The sequence below is a fragment of the Balaenoptera ricei genome, chromosome 15 (assembly GCF_028023285.1).
Source record: "Balaenoptera ricei isolate mBalRic1 chromosome 15, mBalRic1.hap2, whole genome shotgun sequence".
NCBI lineage: Eukaryota > Metazoa > Chordata > Mammalia > Artiodactyla > Balaenopteridae > Balaenoptera > Balaenoptera ricei.
Window position 1 is genome coordinate 59,930,737 of NC_082653.1, and position 17,634 is coordinate 59,948,370.

General features: G+C 45.0%; 1 long non-coding RNA gene across 1 annotated transcript in view; it reads left to right on the forward strand.

Moving 5' to 3' along the window:
* Positions 1-4,848: 4,848 nt before the first annotated feature.
* LOC132348417 (uncharacterized) overlaps positions 4,849-17,634 on the forward strand; it is a 39,908-nt gene continuing 27,122 nt past the window's right edge. The window contains exon 1 of the long non-coding RNA XR_009497465.1: positions 4,849-5,130. This is a non-coding gene — a long non-coding RNA (uncharacterized LOC132348417). The remainder of the gene's footprint in view (positions 5,131-17,634) is intronic.

Here is a 17,634-nt window from a genome sequence, read left to right on the forward strand (position 1 = left end):
TAGAATAGCTTTAGATCCACAGAAAAATTGCAAAGACAATACAAAGAGTTCCCATACACCTGCACCCTGTTTCCCTTATTATTAACATCTTACATGAATATGACACATTGGTTACAATTAGTGAACCAGCACTGAGATGTTATTAACCAAACTCTATCCTTTATTCAGATTCCCTTAGTGTTTTTCCTAATGTCCTTTTTCTGTTCCAGGATCCCATCCAGGACACCCTATGACATGGAGTCATCTTGTCTCCTTAGGCTCCTTCTGGCTGGGACAGTTGACCAGTTGCTTTTGATTACATTGACATTTAATTTTGATGTACATGGCGTCTCTATTATAGGATTCTCAGGTCAACACTTTATTCCAAAACTAGTATGGGTTTCCCAATAGTAGCCCCTGAGCTGGGTGTGTGGTAGCCTCCCGAAGACCTTAAAACCGAAGTCGACCCTCCTGAGGTTCCCTTATGTGATGCCTGCTCTTCTGCTAGAAGACTGACCCGGGCTGCTGAGAACCATATCCTGCCCACTTCGTCCTCTCCTAACTTCTGGTAACAAATGCCTGATCGAAGATCGCTGACTGGGCCGATATCGTTGCCTGGTCAGTGAACAACCTCAGGAGTGTGGGAGGTGGGAAAGCGAGGGTGGCCCATGTTTTTCCGACAGTCCGCACAGACTGCCGACGGCTCCCGGTGGCCCCGAGCTGGCGGTGTGCCATCTCAGCATGTTAGCTGTTAGCTGAGCTGCCGCGGTTTCCCTGAATATTAAGAACTCTCACTGTTTCGGCTAGCGTTTCCTCCTTGACATCGCAAATGAAAATGCATCTCAGGCGGGGGTTTTAGTTTTCTGATGCCAAATCAAAGCTGGTTTATCAGCAAGCTCCCCTCGCCAGACAAGGGCAGGCTGTGTGCTCCGGCTGCAAAGCTTCCCTTTTGAAATTGGCTCTTTTCTAAGAACTGAAAATAAGCACCCTGGGCTGTGACTTCACTTTTCTTGGAACTGCTTTACATTATAAGAAAAAAAAAAACAAAAAACCTCATTTAGCTAGTTTTGGATCACTGAGTTCCCTAATTCTTTCTGTTGCATATTCTTGTAAAGCTGAAGTTTTACCGCAAAATTCTTATGCATCAGGTGAAGCAGGAAGGAGAAGCAATGACCACATGAAAAAGTTGAGCGTTTTGTCTCCTGGCCTGTTGTGTGTGATTTAGCGGTGAGGAGGCAAGGAACCTGGAGAACACACCGCGAACAGAATCATCTTCAAACCCCAGGGATCCAGCTGCAACTGCGCAGCCCCGAAATCTGTTGGGCCACCAAATGGGCTAGGCTGGTGTTACTAAACCTCAGGCCATGGTCCAAATTCACTGAGCAGCCGCCTGTGTGTCAGGATGAGGGGAAAACACACATCCTCGGCCATGGTGACCTACATTTAGCAGACATCGTGGAGCCTGTGCAAAGGATGACTTTCAGGGGCCCCTGCCTGCTGAGGATGAGGGAGAGAGAGGCTTAGCCACACCTGAGCAGTCCTGGTCCTGCCCTTGCCTATCTGACCTTGGGCTTGGAGGTCAGTCTGTGAAGTGGACGGTACCTGGTGGGGTCATGGGAACTGGATTAGATGCCCCTTCCCAGTGCGGTTCGTAGACAGGCACATAAATTGTTCTGAAATGTCTGTTAGTATCTCTGTCCCTGTCGGAGGAGCCTCTGGTGATGTGACTGCATCTTACTTATCTGTCTCCGTACACGCATAGCACACACGGCAGTCAGTAAATGTCCCGTGAACGGCTGGTTTTTAGGCAGGAAGGCAGAGGAAACGCACACGGAAAGGCACCATGCTCTTGAATTTACACTCAGCACTCCAGAGTTTCCAAATGCAAGGAGCCCCCCCGACAGGCCGTCTAAGAGGGCCTTTTGAATCAAGCTTCTTTGGTAGTTTATAATTGGCCTGAGGGCGCATGCCAGAATGTTTGAGAGCCCTCTGAAGTACAAATAGGGAAGACTTGGTAAAAAACATAAAAGGAAAAGGAGAGAGACAGCTGAGTCAAAATAAAAGATTCATGTGGTTTGGGCAGAATCTGAAATTATAGTCCTATGAGAATCATGGAACATCTCTTGATAAAGAATGCAAATTCAACCAAGGGTTGCAAGCCAGGGACTGGACTAGGAGCTTTCCCCTGTGTTACTTCATTCTGTGTCAGTGCCCCTGGGAGGTGCTTTCCCCCTCCTCTGGGAAAACTGCCACCAAGGAAGTGGAGCCCTTTGCCCAAGGACATCTGGCCAGCAGGCTATGGCAGAGGTGGGTCTCAGGCCAGTTGGTGTCCCTCGCCATGCGGGAAGCGGCCAGGGCCTTCATTCTGAGAAACTCCTCAGACCCTCTGGGAATGTTAGGTCTTTACTCTTGGGTGCTAGCACCCTCTGCTGGTCTGTCCCGGGCAGAGCTGCCCCATTCCATCAGAAACGGGCTGACAGCCAGTGAGTGACCAGAATGAAAAGCCACAGAAGGAAGCAAAGGAACAAACGGGGCCACGAGAAGTTTCGAGGCTGTCCACCCTGGGAGTTTCACCCATTATCGCCAAGCCCTAATGGGGTGGGTAGAGTTTGGCAACCAGATGGGTTCCGATGGTCCCACTTTTGAATCTCAGCCCTGCTGTTCGTTAACTGGGTGACCTTGGGTGAGTCACTTCACCTCTCTGAGCCTTATTTCTGTCATCTGTAGAAAAGGGATGATTTGGGGTCAGAGAGGTGAAGTAACTTGTCTACATGGCTGTTATAGAATCCAGTCTTAGCAAGTGCTCAAAAATTGTTCACTTCACTGGTCTTTCTGTCACCAAGCACTTCCTGAGAAGTTCCAGGCTCGGTGACATGAAAAGTCACATGAACAAAAGACATGTGGTTGTCTCTCTGCCCTCCCACTCTGCCTCATCTCTCCTTTTTACCGCCCAAGAAATTTCCCTACTTTTAAAGACTCCTGTGATTAGATTAGGCTCACCAGGGCAATCTCCCCATCTCCAATCATATCTGCAAAGTCCCCTTTGCTGTGAAAGGTAACGTATTTACAGGTTCCAGGGATTAGGACATGGACACCTTTGGGGCAGGGCGTTCAGCCTACCCAGCCTGCCCTCTGCCCCCCAAAGATGCACGTCCATCCCAAATGCAAAATACATTCACCTGGTCCCAAGGTCCCCGACGATCTCATCCCATTTTACAGCACAACTCAGTCCCACATCTCAGCCAAATCTCATTATCTAAATTATCTATGTCTGGTGGGGGGAGGGTCTGGACGTAATTCAGCCTGAGAACAGTTCCTCTCCATCTGTGAACCTGTGGATCCCAAGAAACAAGTTAATCTCCCCAAATACAATGGGTGGCAACCCAGAGGGGATGCAGTCTAACTCTGTCCCTGATCCAAGGGGACCAGAGATGTGTTATGGGCAAGAAAGATAAAGAAGGAGAAAGAAGAAACAATGAGGCTCTAGCACCTGAAAATAACAAAATACTACGTGAGCTTCCCTTCCACCTGGGCAAGAAGGACGAGGAGAGGAGTTTCTCCAGAGGGTCTGTTAGCACCTAATTCTGTGTCCACTGAGGAAAGAGCAGAACCAGAACTTCTCATCAAACAGGTAGGGCCTGTTTTAAAACGTCAGTCAGACTCAGGCCCTGCCCTGGGGTCTTCAGGGTACAACTGCGCTGCCTCTGGTTGCAGACTTTCCCAGAGAACCGCCCAGCCTGGGCCTCCTGCATGGCAGCGTCAGGGCTGTCTAATGTGGCTGATTATCAGCCCCATTGGGCTGCCTTTAACCTCTTCTCTACCCACATCTTTATTTATCTGTTTAATTGAAGTATAGTTGATTTACAATGTCATGTTAATTTCTGCAGTTATACATATGTATTCTTTTTCATATTCTTTTCCGTTAGGTTTATCACAGGATATTGAATATAGTTCCCTGTGCTATACAGTAGGACCTTGTTGTTTATCCAGCCTATATATAATAGTTTGCACCTGCTAATCCCAAACGCCCAATCCATCCCTCCCCCACCCCGCCCTCCCCTTGGTAACCACAAGTTTGTCCTCTATGTCTGTGAATCTATTTCCGTTTTGTGGATAAGTTCATTTGTGTCATATTTTAGATTCCGCATATAAGTGATATCATATGGTATTTGTCTTTCTCTTTCTGACTTACTTCATTTAGTATGATAATCTCTAGGTCCATCCATGTTGCTGCAAATGGAATTATTTCATTCTTTTTTTTAAAATTTTTATTTATTTTTGGCTGCGTTGGGTCTTTGTTGCTGCACGCGGGCCGTCTCTAGTTGCGGTGAGCGGGGCCTACTCTTCGTTGCAGTGCGTGGGCTTCTCATTGCGGTGGCTTCTCTTGTTGCGGAGCACGGGCTCTAGGCGCGAGGGCTTCAGTAGTTGTGGCTTGTGGGCTCTAGAGCCAGGCTCAGTAATTGTGGCGCACAGGCTTAGTTGCTCCGCAGCATGTGGGATCTTCCCGGACCAGGGCTCGAACCCACGTCCCCTGCATTGGCAGGAGGATTCTTAACCACTGCGCCACCAGGGAAGTCCTTTCATTCCTTTTTATGGTTGAGTGTTTTTCCATTGTATATATATACACCACATCTTCTTTCTCCATTCATCTGTGTATGAACATTTAGGTTGGTTCCATGTCTTGGCTACTGTATTGTAAATAGTGCTGCTAGGAATACTGGTCTGCCCACATCTTTAATTTGAATCCACATGGGTGGGGCTGAGGAAAATACAAGCATTAGAAAGCTCTCCAGGCAAGTCTTATAATCAACCAGGTGTAGCAGCTGCAGATCTACAGCTTCTTGGCTTGGAGGCACCTGGCGGAAGTCAGAGCCGCCCCTGCACTGGTTGGCTGCTGAGCCCTTTGCCTCCTCGGTTGGGGATCCTGCGTCCAGAGGAAATGGGCCTTGGCCAGAGGAAGGACAAATGAAGAACTCAGGAGCCCATAGGACCAGGACCAAGGGGGCCACTCACCCCCCAGCTTCCCTGAAGAGGAGGAGAAACAGAGGATGGAAAAAGCCAACAGGAAGGAACTGGGCCGGACCACCTACAGGCACTCTTGGACGTCCTGGGGCATCCTCGGTGCTGGGCTGCCGCTAATGATGTCGTAAGGTAGTGATATTCGGTTTCCTTTTTTTTTTTTCCTTTAATTTTATTTATTTATTTATTTATGGCTGTGTTGGGTCTTCGTTTCTCTGCGAGGGCTTTCTCTAGTTGCGGCAAGCGGGGGCCACTCTTCATCGCGGTGCGCGGGCCTCTCACCATCGCGGCCTCTCTTGTTGCGGAGCACAGGCTCCAGACGCGCAGGCTCAGCAGTTGTGGCTCACGGGCCTAGTCGCTCCGCGGCATGTGGGATCTTCCCAGACCACGGCTCAAACCCGTGTCCCCTGCATTGGCAGGCAGACTCTCAACCACTGCGCCAGGGAAGCCCTCCTTTTTTTTAAAGTGACCCCATTTGCAGGAAAATGTTAAGGGAACGGTAGTGGGGGCTGGTGCGTGAACAACCCATGTTTGGACAGCCCGTGTGCTTTGACTTGATGCTATCCACTATGGTAGCCACTGGCCTCAGGTAGCCACTGAGCACTTGACATGTGGCGGGTACCACTGATAGGGTGGACAAATTTAGTAAATAAAAATACAGGATGCCTCCCACTCCTTAAGCACGGGTGGTGTGTGGTAACTCCATTCCAGAGAGGACACCGTCGGGGGAGCGGGGGAGGATAAGGGTAAACACAGTGGAGGAAACCTGACAAACACACCTCAACCAGGTGATCAAGGTCAACATCAGCTGTGGTAAGTCATGTTGAAAGCACGTGCCCTTTGGGAATTCCCTGGTGCTCCAGTGGTTAGGACTCCGCGCTTCCACTGCAAGAGGCATGGGTTCAATCCCTGGTTGAGGAACTAAGATCCCGCCTGCTGTGCTGCGTGGCCAAAAAAAAAAAAGAAAGGAAGAAGGCATGTGCCCTCGGTCTGATGTGATGAGAACAGCACTTAACCTCTGTGATCTTCCTCCCCCAAACCCATAACCCCCGGTCTACTCGTGAGAAAAACATCAGACAAATCCCAGTTGAGGGACATTCTACAAAACATTCTGCAGAACTGTCAAGGTCATCAAAATAAGGAAAGCTTGAGAAACTGTCATGGCCAGGGCAAGCTGGACTGCTCTGGACCCACACTGAGCACTGCCACATGTGGCTGTTTAAATCCGGGGGCACCTAAGGAGGCGTGATGACTCAAAGTAACATGGGATCGTGGAACAGAAAAAGGACACTAGGAAAAAACTAAGATCTGAATAGAGTATGCACTTTCATTAATAATAACATATTAACATTGGTCCATTAATTGCAACAAATGTACCATACGAATGTAAGACAGTAGTAATGGGTACTGGGTGTGAGGTACATGGGAACTCTGCTGTTGTCATGATTTTTCTGTAGATCTAAAACTGTTCTGAAAAATGAATTCGTAAAAAAAATATAAGGCTGCCCAATTAAATTTGAATTTGAGAAATGAAAACTTCTTTTAGTATAAGTATGTCCCATGCAATATCTGGGACTTGGTTATACTAAAAAATGATCTATTTATCTGAAATTCAAATTTAACTGGGAGGCCTGTATTTTATCTGGCAAGCCAACTCACCAAACTGAATTTTTTTTTTAAAGATTTATTGATTGATTGATTGAGTGATTGCTGTGTTGGGTCTTCGTTTCTGTGCGAGGGCTTTCTCTAGTTGTGGCAAGCGGGGGGCCACTCTTCATCGCGGTGCGCGGGCCTCTCACTATCGTGGCCTCTCTTGCTGCGGAGCACAGGCTCCAGACGCGCAGGCTCAGTAGTTGTGGCTCATGGGCCTAATTGCTCCGCGGCATGTGGGATCTTCCCAGACCGGGGCTCGAACCCGTGTCCCCTGCATTGGCAGGCAGACTCTCAACCACTACGCCACCAGGGAAGCCCCTGAATTTTTAATTCTAGCTAATTTTCATGAATTTGAATTTAAACAGCCATTTGTGGCTAATGGCTATAGGTAGTCTTGGGCGGCACAGGTGTAGAGCTGTCTGGCTCACCCTGAGGTCAGCAGTTTAAGCAGGTGAGGCCCTGAGAGGCTCAAGACTTGCTCAGAATTTTCTAATTCCAAGAGCAGTCCTCTTCTCACTGCACTTACCTGGTTCCTGCAGAAAAGAATGGTGCTCTAAGGGCCTGTGGGAGCCCGAAGGGGCAGCGTGAGGCCTCGGAGGCCTGGAGAGGCATTGAGCACGCAGAGCATTTGGAAGGTGTGACAGCCGGGACTGGTGCTCCAGACCATTGGTCAGGGACTGTAGTGCCTCCTAACAAATCGGCCCAAACTCAGCAGCTTCTCTGATGCGGCACTGTTGCATTTGCAGGACTGAGGTCCCCTTCCCTTGCTGGCTGTAAGTTGGGGACTGCTCTTAGCTCCTGGGCCATCCTCATTCCTTGCCATGTATCCCTCTCCATCTTCAAGCCCCAAACAGTGTCACATTCTTCCCGTGCTTCCAATCTGATTTCATTTGTCCTCTCGGCCCCAGTTTAAGGGGCTCATACGATAAGGTCAGGCCCATCTGTCTCAAGGTCAGCTGATTTGGGACTTTCATTACATCTCTAAATTCCCTTCACAGCCACAGCTAGATTAGTGTTGGATTGAATGACTGGAGAGAAGATGTGTACACACCAAGGGTGGGACTCTTGGGAGGGGGCATCTTAGAATTCTGTCCATCACAAGGACCCGCTGGACGCAACAGCGTAAGGGGTCAAGCAGGTTCTAGAGACAGACAACATGGTTTCAGAGCCCAGCTCCACCACCACTCAAAGTGTGTGTGGCCTGGGACACACAGCCTCTTCAAGCCTGTTTCCTCATCTGCAAAATGAGAATCAGAATGACCTTGTTAGCTCACCAGGTGGCCTGTATCTGGCACTGATGCTCTGGCATTCCTGCTGTTCTCTTTCTGCTGCCAGAGCCGCCGTGTCCATTGTGAGACCTACTTTGTCTTTGTAGACGTGAGAATGGCGTTTCCCCTGCTTTCCCCACATTCCCTGCCTTTCTTACACGGCTCTTTAAGGAGAATGAGCTCATGGCTTGGGACCTTGGTCTCCCCTTCTTGGCAGGCTGGACCAAACTTGACAGGGGGTAGAAATGTCAGCAGGGAAAATCTTTCTAAAAACGTATGCGCATAGTAAAATGTATATCCAAATCCAAAATAAAGGTAATTGCATGCATTGGACTGTGTTAATAGCCCGAGTGGGGAACGCTTTGTAGGTAGAGGTTAATTTCCATCTCCTCCCTCGTTGCACGGCTCACGGAAGATGGGACTTTTGGCATTGGGATTCTGGTGTAGGCATTTTGCCATGGTTTATTCCATGTTTAGTCCATGGTTATGGGCCTTTAGTACCAAGTCTGCTTGAAAACCTTGTGAACTTATTAATGCAGAGAGAAAGAATGAGGAATCTTGGATAATGCGTAAGCAAGTGGCCAGTTTTGCAAAAGTTCCAACATGGGTGGTTTATAACTAATTGGAAAAACATGCCTCTTCTCGGTTGCCTTAATCCTTTTTGCAGTGCTCAGGCCTTAAGTGTTCCCAGAAGGTTTAAGGGGGGCTAATAGGCTCCCAGGGTGGTCATTACGGTGATAAAGGGGGCAGAGAGCTCATGCCTGCGTCTGAGAGTCCTGCAGCTACTGCCAGCGTGGTCTAGGGGAGCAAAGACCTGGTGGGTCACCAGCCTTCCTGGCGAGGGCCAAGGGATAGGTGTCAGGCATAGCAGAGAGTAGGGGTTCATTCTGGCTTTAAAGTTAGCCTTTGGAACTGAGAAATCTGGAAGCAGAATTTGGGACCCAGACAGGAAAAGGAAACTGCCAACAGTCCTCTCTGAGCTGAGAAGCCCCTGAGCCTTCGATTGTAAGCGCAGTGCTTGGCTCCTTCCATTCTTTTACGAAGTTCTTTTCAGAGATGCAGAAGTTGATGGTCCCACGGTCGCTTCCGTGCTGGGTTTCTCTGTAAGAGAATGTTCCCAGGGACAGATGGTCTGGCTGGGCCCTGTCCCACCAGTGTCCTTAAGAGGGGAACCTCCGTCAGCAGAGTGAAACTCAGCCCTGGCTGACACCACCGCTCCTCTGGTCCAGGTGCTGTAGAAACAAATGGCCCACCTCAGGCCCCCAGGTCAGAGAGACCCAGCATGTCCCTGTCCCGGCTTTGCTGGCCTCTCTCAGTGCCTGGGCTTCATCTCTCACAGCCACTATGGCGTTGCTTATAAGATGGGAGAATGACACCCTCCCCTCCCCAGGGTGGTTTCAGGATGAAATGCAGCACATGCAGCGCCCTCCTCCCCCATCCCTCCACCCCACCCCTGCCTAGCGTGTCTCTAGGAGGGGGCCGTGGACCAAAAGGTGACGCTGCTATTAGAGTTATAAGGGTTTGCGGTTTCCTCTCTTTGTCTTCACTTCCTTCCAGAAGAGGCTTCTCGGGAAAGGAAGGGCCTTTCAGATCCCGGCACGCAGCTGGGAACGGCTTGGAGCCCAGGGTGACTGGGCTGGGTTGTGGGTTTGATCCACCAGGGCCACTGAGGCACAGCTGGCCAACCGCTGGGTGCTGCCAGCCATCCTGCAAACATCGCCTTTGTACACCCCTGGGAGGTGCTCCAACACAGATGAAGAGGATGGTCAGGTCTTGTTGCGCTCAGGACATGCCACTTAGAGTAACACCGTAAGGACAGACTTGGTCCTGTGCCTCCCAGGAATTTTTAGCACAGAACGCGTACAACAGGTCCTAGTCCTTTGGCACTGGCCCCTCTTGTTACTATTAATGCCACAGCTACATGAAACAGACCTGCTCTTGCAGCGGTGGGCTGCCAATCTGAAAATAGTCTCGGGGTCGGTTACCAAGCTGTTTAAGGCTCCATCAGGAAGTGGCTCTGAGACAGTGATTCTAGAGCCAGGGATGGGTCTCCCTGTTGGGAGGGGTCCCGTGGCTGGCCAGCCCCTTGTTTTATGGACAGTCTGACCTGTTCCAGTCACCTGAGGACCTGCGTTAAACAGCTCTGAAGCAGGACCTGCTACGTAATTTGGTGGGCCCAGTATAAAATGAAAATGCAGGGCCCCTCATTCAAAAATTAAGATTCAAGGGACTTCCCTGGCGGTCCAGTGGTTAAGACTCCACACTTCCACTGCAGAGGGCATGGGTTCAATCCCTGGTTGGGGAACTAGGATCCTGCATGCCTCACGGTGCAGCCAAAAAAAAAAAAAAAATTAAGATTCAAGATGGTGACACAGAGCATGTAGGAAAGTGTGGGCGTCCTTCTGAGCACAGGGCCCTGGTTGTATACTTTGCTCACCTGTGAAGCCAGCCCTGGTCTAGAGAGAGCACAAGACAGGCAGCTGGTCCACAGTACTCGGGTGAATTTGGTCACCCTACCCTTTGGGTGAGTGGACACGCCTCTTTTCTAGACTGTTGGTTGGGGAAGGCTGGTGAGATGAGCAGAGCTGAGAGGTGGGCTGAGTGTGACATGCAGTGACAAAGAGGGGGCAGGGTTCCAGGCAGCATCTTGTCTCTAGAACAGAAGGTCCCTGAGCGTGGACACCTGGTCTGATCATCTGTCACAGGGTTCAAAGTAAAACCAGACAATGATGTGTTACAATTGTCACTCCCCAAGTCAACATTTTCCAAAACCACTTTTTTTTTTCCTAATTTGTCCTATCTGTGATTTTGGATTATGCATCTTTTTTTTTTTTTTTTTTTTTTTTTACTGCTACTGGAGAAAACAGACCAAATTGATGAACTTCGAAAGCAAATCCATCACTGCCAGACCTTACTAACCATGGGCGTGGAAGGATAAACTAAAACATGGTAAAAGCACTTACTCCTTGTTTCCTTGGCCTTTGGCCCTCAGCCCTGGGCATTCCTGCTAATGCTTTGCCCATGGCCAACCTTTGTGAAAACCTCAACTTTTCTGTCTTAAGTGAGATTTCAAAATAAACTTAGATTGGCTGGAAAAGGACAGTTCACCTGGAGAGCAATTTGTATCTGAAGAGACTGGGTCAGAGGTTGCTAAGGAAACCATTGTTTGCAAAGTTTGGCATATGTAAATTATTGGCGAAAAAGGAAAAACGAGTACCATTTTATTCTTTCTTGCAGATGGTAAACAGGAAGGGAAGGCTGTTACTAGGTAAAGTGAGTCATGGAGTATGGGAGACTCAGATCTAAGGGGGGCTGCGGGACTCCTCTCTCTTTACTTGGGGCCCATTTCTATTTTACCTGCTGGGCTCCAAATTCAAAGGCAAACAAAGGCCTTTTATCTGATTGGGTGGGAGCACACAAAAGATTCTCTGGGTGGGTGGATGGGGGGACGAAAGAAGTCTGCAGAAACTGAAAGATTTCTTTTTCTTTTCTTTCTTTTCCTTCCTTCCTTCCTTTCTTTCTTTCTTTTTTTTTTTTTTTTTTGAAAATCCCTTGTTTTATTATGAAACCAAAATACCATTTGCAGCACTTTCCTTCTCCTACTAGTCTTTCTTAAAGAATCGAGGTATAATTCACATAATATACAATTCACCCCTTTAAAGTGTACGGTTCAGTGGTTTTTAGTGTATTCATAAGGTTGTGCGACCATCACCACTAATTCCAGAACATTTCCATCACCCCTGAAAGAAACTCTATACCCATCATCTCCCCACAGTCCTCCCATCCCCCTCATGCCCTGACAACCATGAATCTACTTTCTGGCCCTTTGGGTTTATCTGTTCTGGACATATCCTGTATACGGAATCATATAACATGTGGCATTTTGTGTCTGGCTTCTGTTGACCTAAAACAATAAAACAGCCAATTATTTTACCAGTAAAATAGGTTTATTAGGGAACAGCAAAGAATTGCAATTCAGGACATGCAATCCATGGCAAACCACAGGCAAGTATAGAGAACAAAAGAGAGGCAGGTTCTTGTATAGAGGAGAAAGGAGAGTTGGGGGGTGCTGTTATAAACAAAGAGTCCATTGGAGGAAACTGGGAGTTTGAAGTGTAGTGGCTTTTCACTCGCTGAATTGTGACAGTCTCTCATTGGCTGGGCAGTTGCTGGGTGAGGAGAAAATCTTCCTTCCTCCTGCTGGGGTAGTAAAGTAGTACTGTGGAGATGCAAGGTACATCTCTTCCTATTGGGGTCTGGAATTGACATCCAGTAGTGGGGCATGAGAACTCCCCCTTCAGGCCTCCTGACTCCATTTTAAATGAGGTTTCTGTTTTAATTTTCACACTTCTTTCACTTAGCATAATGTTTTCATGGCCCATCAATGTTATAGCATGTGTCAGTGCTTCATTCCTTTTTATGATTGAATTATATTCCATTGCATGGAGAGACCATATTTTATTTATCTATTCATCAGTCAATGGGCAGTTGATTGTTTCTAGTTTTTGGAAAAAGGGACTCCTAACACCTAATGAAACTGCAGGAATCTCAGAGCTGTGCCTGGCTCGTAGGAAACAGAAACATTTACTTGGAAGTTAGGGAACAGATAGTATAGTATTTGGTATTCTTCATTAAAAAAAAACCATTTCTCAGTTTTTAACCGTTCCATCCAAAAGTACTGAAGGGTAACAGAATATGCCACCCCAAAATATGTTTCTTTGACATAGGATTATTTTGAGCTGATTATTTTGAGAAATAGCAGATACATGAGAAGCTTTAAAAACAGAGCAGAAGTTACCCTTTTGTAAGGGAAATTTACATTTTTAAAGGAAATCTCTATTTGTAAGGGTGCCTCCCTCTCTTACCCTTGTTAACTATGCTTTTCCTGGTAACCTCCCCACAACTGACTTCTCCACATCTTTCTTTTGTCTTTAACTGAGGATAGCATTTAAGCTGGTGGCTTAGGTCACCTTGGGTGTTAACTCATTTTTCCCCTGAGTATCTCCCATGTTTACATGAGGTAGGCATATTAATAAACTTCTATTCATTTTTCTGTTGTTAATCTGTCTTTTATTACAAAAGTCTCAGCCAAGAACTAGGAAGGATAGAGGGAAAATTATGTTTTCTCCCCTTCAGTTTCTGGTGACCCAGATGAGACCCACTGGGATGCCCTACTTGCTCTGGAGCCTGAAGATGGGATCCTGGGTAAACTGGCAGAAGCCAGTGGAGGATAAAAATTCTTACCAAAGTCAGCTCTCCCAGATCTCTCTGTAGTGCCCAGTCAAGAGAGGAGGGTAAAATTTCTTATCCTTTCCTTCCCAATTCAGATTAGCAGGAGTAAAACACTTTGTAAAAATCAGTTCTTTGGATTGTTTCTCATCCTGTTCTGCAGATTTGGGCTTCCACCTAGGATCATTTCTCTTAGGTGTGAACAACTTCTTTTAATATCTCTTTCACTGAGGATGTGGTGGTGACAATTCTCTCATCTTTGCCTGAAATTTTTCTTCTGCCTTCATTTTTGACAGATGTTGTCATTGGATATAGAATACCAGGTTGACAGTGTCATTCCATCTTCTTCTGGCTTTCACTGTTTCTAATGAATTCAGCTGTCACTATTGTTGTTATTCCCATGAATGTAATGTATTCATCCTCTAGATGCTTCTAAGATTTTCTTTTTTTCTTTGGTTTCCATTAGTTTCATTATGATGTGCCTTGGTGTGGTCTTCTTTGTATTAATCCTGTTTGGGGTTTACTGAACTTCTTGGATCTGTGGTTTGATATCTTTAATCAACTTTGATAAATTACTGTCTATTATCTCTTAAGGTATTCTTCTGCCCTATTCTCTCTCTCTTCTCCTTTTAGGACTCCAATTGCATTTCTCAGAATCTATTCTTTATTTCTTCCTTTCTTTATCTCTTTTTCCTCTTGTGATTTTTATTTTTAATTCTTGTTTATTTCTGTGCTTCAGTTTGGATAATTACTATTGACCTGTCTTCATAGTCACTGATTCTTTCTTGGGCTGTGTCCAGTCTGCTGTTAAATCCATTCAGTGGATTTTTCATTTCCAGTATTGTATCTTTCAATTCTAAAACTTCTATTTGGTTCTTTTCTAGAGTTTCCATTTTTCTTTTAATTTTCCATCTCTTCATCCATTGTCTTGTTTTACCTCTAAATTCTTTAACATATTTTAAAGTCCTTGTCTGCTAATTCCAACATCTGGGTCATTCATGGATCTGCTTTTATTAACAGTGTGTTACTGTTTCACATAGCTAGTAATTTGGATTGTATGCTGAGCATTGTGGATAACATGTAAAAATTCCAGATATATTATCTTCCTCTAAAGAATGTTGAGTTTTGTTCTTGCAGAGAGTTAAATTAGTGACTGATCACCTTTGAACATATCAAGGCTTGGTTTTCAACTTTGTTAGAATGGGTTTTCCACTACACCTCATAGAGTCTCATTGTATACAAGCACAGTTTAGAATTTGGCCAAGGATCTGAGGATCCTCTGTGCAGATTTCTGTGCCTCCTTCTGTGTGGCTCCTTCCCCCTCTGTGCCTTGTCCTGCAAGTCCCAAATACCCTAGCATCCTTGAACTCTGATCTCCATTTCCTCCAGTTAACAAGACTGCTGCTTTCTATTTGAACTATACATCCTCACTCAGCAGTTTGTAAAGTGCTCCTTTCCAAAGAAAGCCATGGTGAGATTTTATCTCAAGTACTTCCTTTCTCTCAAGGATTGCAGCTCTGTGCTGCACTGCCCAATTCCTGCAAACAATTGGTATATATATACTGTTTACTTTTAGAGTTGTTTATGATGAGGGAGGGATAATCCTTTGGGGCTGGCCATGAAGACTTTTACAACTTTTTATTATATTATATTATATATATATATATATATATATATATGTATATATATGTGTATGTATGTGTATATATATATATATATATATATATATATATATATATATGATTTCTGGGTTTTGAGTCATGGTTAGAAAGGACTTCCCTAACAAGAGATGGTTTAAAAAGTTTCTTCTAGTACTTTTACTGTTTAATTTTTTATGTTTAAATCATCTACTCATTCAGAATTTATTTTGGTGGAAGGAATAAGGTAGAGGGACCTAACAATTTTTATCCCAGACGCTACCCAGTTGTTCTAATACCAATAACTAGAGAGTGCCCCCTCTCCACTGATTTGAAATAAAGTCTTATTTATATACTAAATTTTTGAATGTATTATGTGTATTTGACTTTTTCTTCTGTGCCACTGGTTTGTTATACATATGTATACATATACATGCATAGATATTTGTTGGTATGAAATTGTTTTAATTACTGTAGTATAATCTGATTTAGTATCTATTAGGGTTAGTTTTACTTCATTATTCTTCTTTTCAGAAATTTTCTGGTTGTTTAAAATTTCATAAACTTAATTTTTTTATAAATTTATTTATTTTTGGCTGTGTTGGGTCTTCGTTGCTGCGCACGGGCTTTCTCTAGCTGTGGAGAGTGGGGGCTACTCTTTGTGGTGGTGCGTGGGCTTCTCATTGCTGTGACTTCTCTTGTTGCGGAGCACAGGCTCTAGGCGCACGGGCTTCAGTAGTTGCAGCATGAAGGCTCAGTAGTTGTGGCTCATGGGCTCTAGAGCACAGGCTCAGTAGCTGTGGCACACGGGCTTAGTTGCTCCGCAGCATGTGGGATCTTCCCAGACCAGGGCTCGTACCCATGTCCCCTGCATTGGCAGGTGGATTCTCAACCACTGTGCCACCAGGGAAGCCCAAAAATTTCATAAACTTTAGAATCAGCTTGTCTAGTTTAAAAAATATGCATGAACGTATACACACACATGCACGTATATCCCTGTGGGGTATTTTTATTGAGATCATGTTATTTGTATGTTAAATTTATGAAGTTAATTTTTTTCCTCAATTCTTTTTTTTTGAGAAGTTACTTTTATAATGGCTTTATTTTTATACTACAAAAATCACTCATTTTAAGTATACATTTCAATGATGTTTAGTGAATTTAGAGTTGTGCTGCCATCTTTACATATTTTAGAACATTTCCATCACCCAAGAAGATTCCCTGGGCCCATTTGCAGCCACTTACTCTACCCACATCCTCAGGCAACAACAACCTGTTTTCTCTTTCTGTCTAATTTCCTTTTCTGGACATTTCATATAAATGGAATCATACAATATGTGGTCTTTTGCATCTATCTTTCACTTAGCACCATGTTTTTAAGATTCATCTCTGTTCCTTTTTATTGCTGAGTGGCATCCTGTAGTATGAACATACTGCAATTTGTTTATTCATTTAACAGCTGATGGGTGTTTGTGCACAAGTCTTTGTGTGAGTGTACGTTTTCATTTCTCTTGAGTAGATACCTAGGAGTGGAATCGTTGAGCCATATGGTAAATTTATGTTTAATTTTTAAGAAATTGCTAGTTTCCCAGGGTGGCCACACCATCTTACATTCCCACAAGCATGCGTGAGACCTCCAGTCCCACACACTCCCTAACGCTTGGTATTGATAGTTACATCTTTGTAGTGTTGAACCTTTCTAGATCATATGAACATAGAACATATGCAGTACAGCTTTCTTTGCATTTGTAGCATTTTACATCCCTCGCAGCTTTTAATAGATTTCTTCACATAGATTGTACACATCTTTGTGCATTTATTTCTGGGAGGTTTATGGGGAGGGGTGCTGTTGTAAGTGGGATATATTCTTCTGTTAACTTTTCCAGCTGCTTGCTGTTTGTACATAGGAAAGCTAGTTGTTTTGGTAGGTTACTTCTCTATCTGACCCCTTAGAGAAATCTCTCACTGCCTGCCATATTTTTGGTTGCTTCTCTTGGATTTTCCAGAGTAAACATAATTATTTCACCTCTTTCTTTCTCCTTAAATTGCTTATTTTTTCTCTTGCCTACTTTCATCAGTTAGAAACTTCCAAACAAAGTAGTGGTGCAGGGCATTCCTTAGTTCCAGAGTCTCATGGAAACTTGTTGCTTCCAGCCATCACAGATGATGCTGATTTTTGGCTTGATGTGTGTGCGTTTGTTTGTGTGTGTAATTTTATCACGTTAATGAAGTATCCCTTTTCTGATTCTGTGAAGGATTTTCTAATAAATGGGTAAATATTGTCAAATGCCATTTAACATCTTTTACAATCATGATTTTTCTTCTCTAATATATTAATATAAAGTGAATTAAAAGATGACCTAATATCAAACTGTCCTTGTCATACTGTACAAGTCTCACTTGGTTCTGGTGATTTTTCCCTTTTGATGTTCCTGTGGATTTTATTTGCTAATCTTTTATTTTGGACTTTTGCACTGATTTTTACATAAATGAAATTGGCCTGTGGCTTTCCTTTGTTGTGCTATAGTTGTTGGCTTTTGGCATCAATGTTCTACAGGTTCCTGATCAAGAATTTGGAAGTGTTTCTTCTTCTTCTAGGCCCTGGAGCAATTTAAATAGCATTGGAGTTAGCATTTAAACTGGCTGACTTCACCTGGGAGACTATCCCTGCCTGAGATCAGGCTCTCTTCCTCACTACCACCACCACGGGGGCTTGGGAGATGGTGGTAGTTTCTTCTGGTCTAGTTAGATACTTTCTGTTTTGGTACTTGTGGGTACTTTTTTTTCCCCCTAGAAAGTATCCACTTCCTCTAAGTTTTCAAATTTTTTTGCATAGAGAGTCAGCCTTG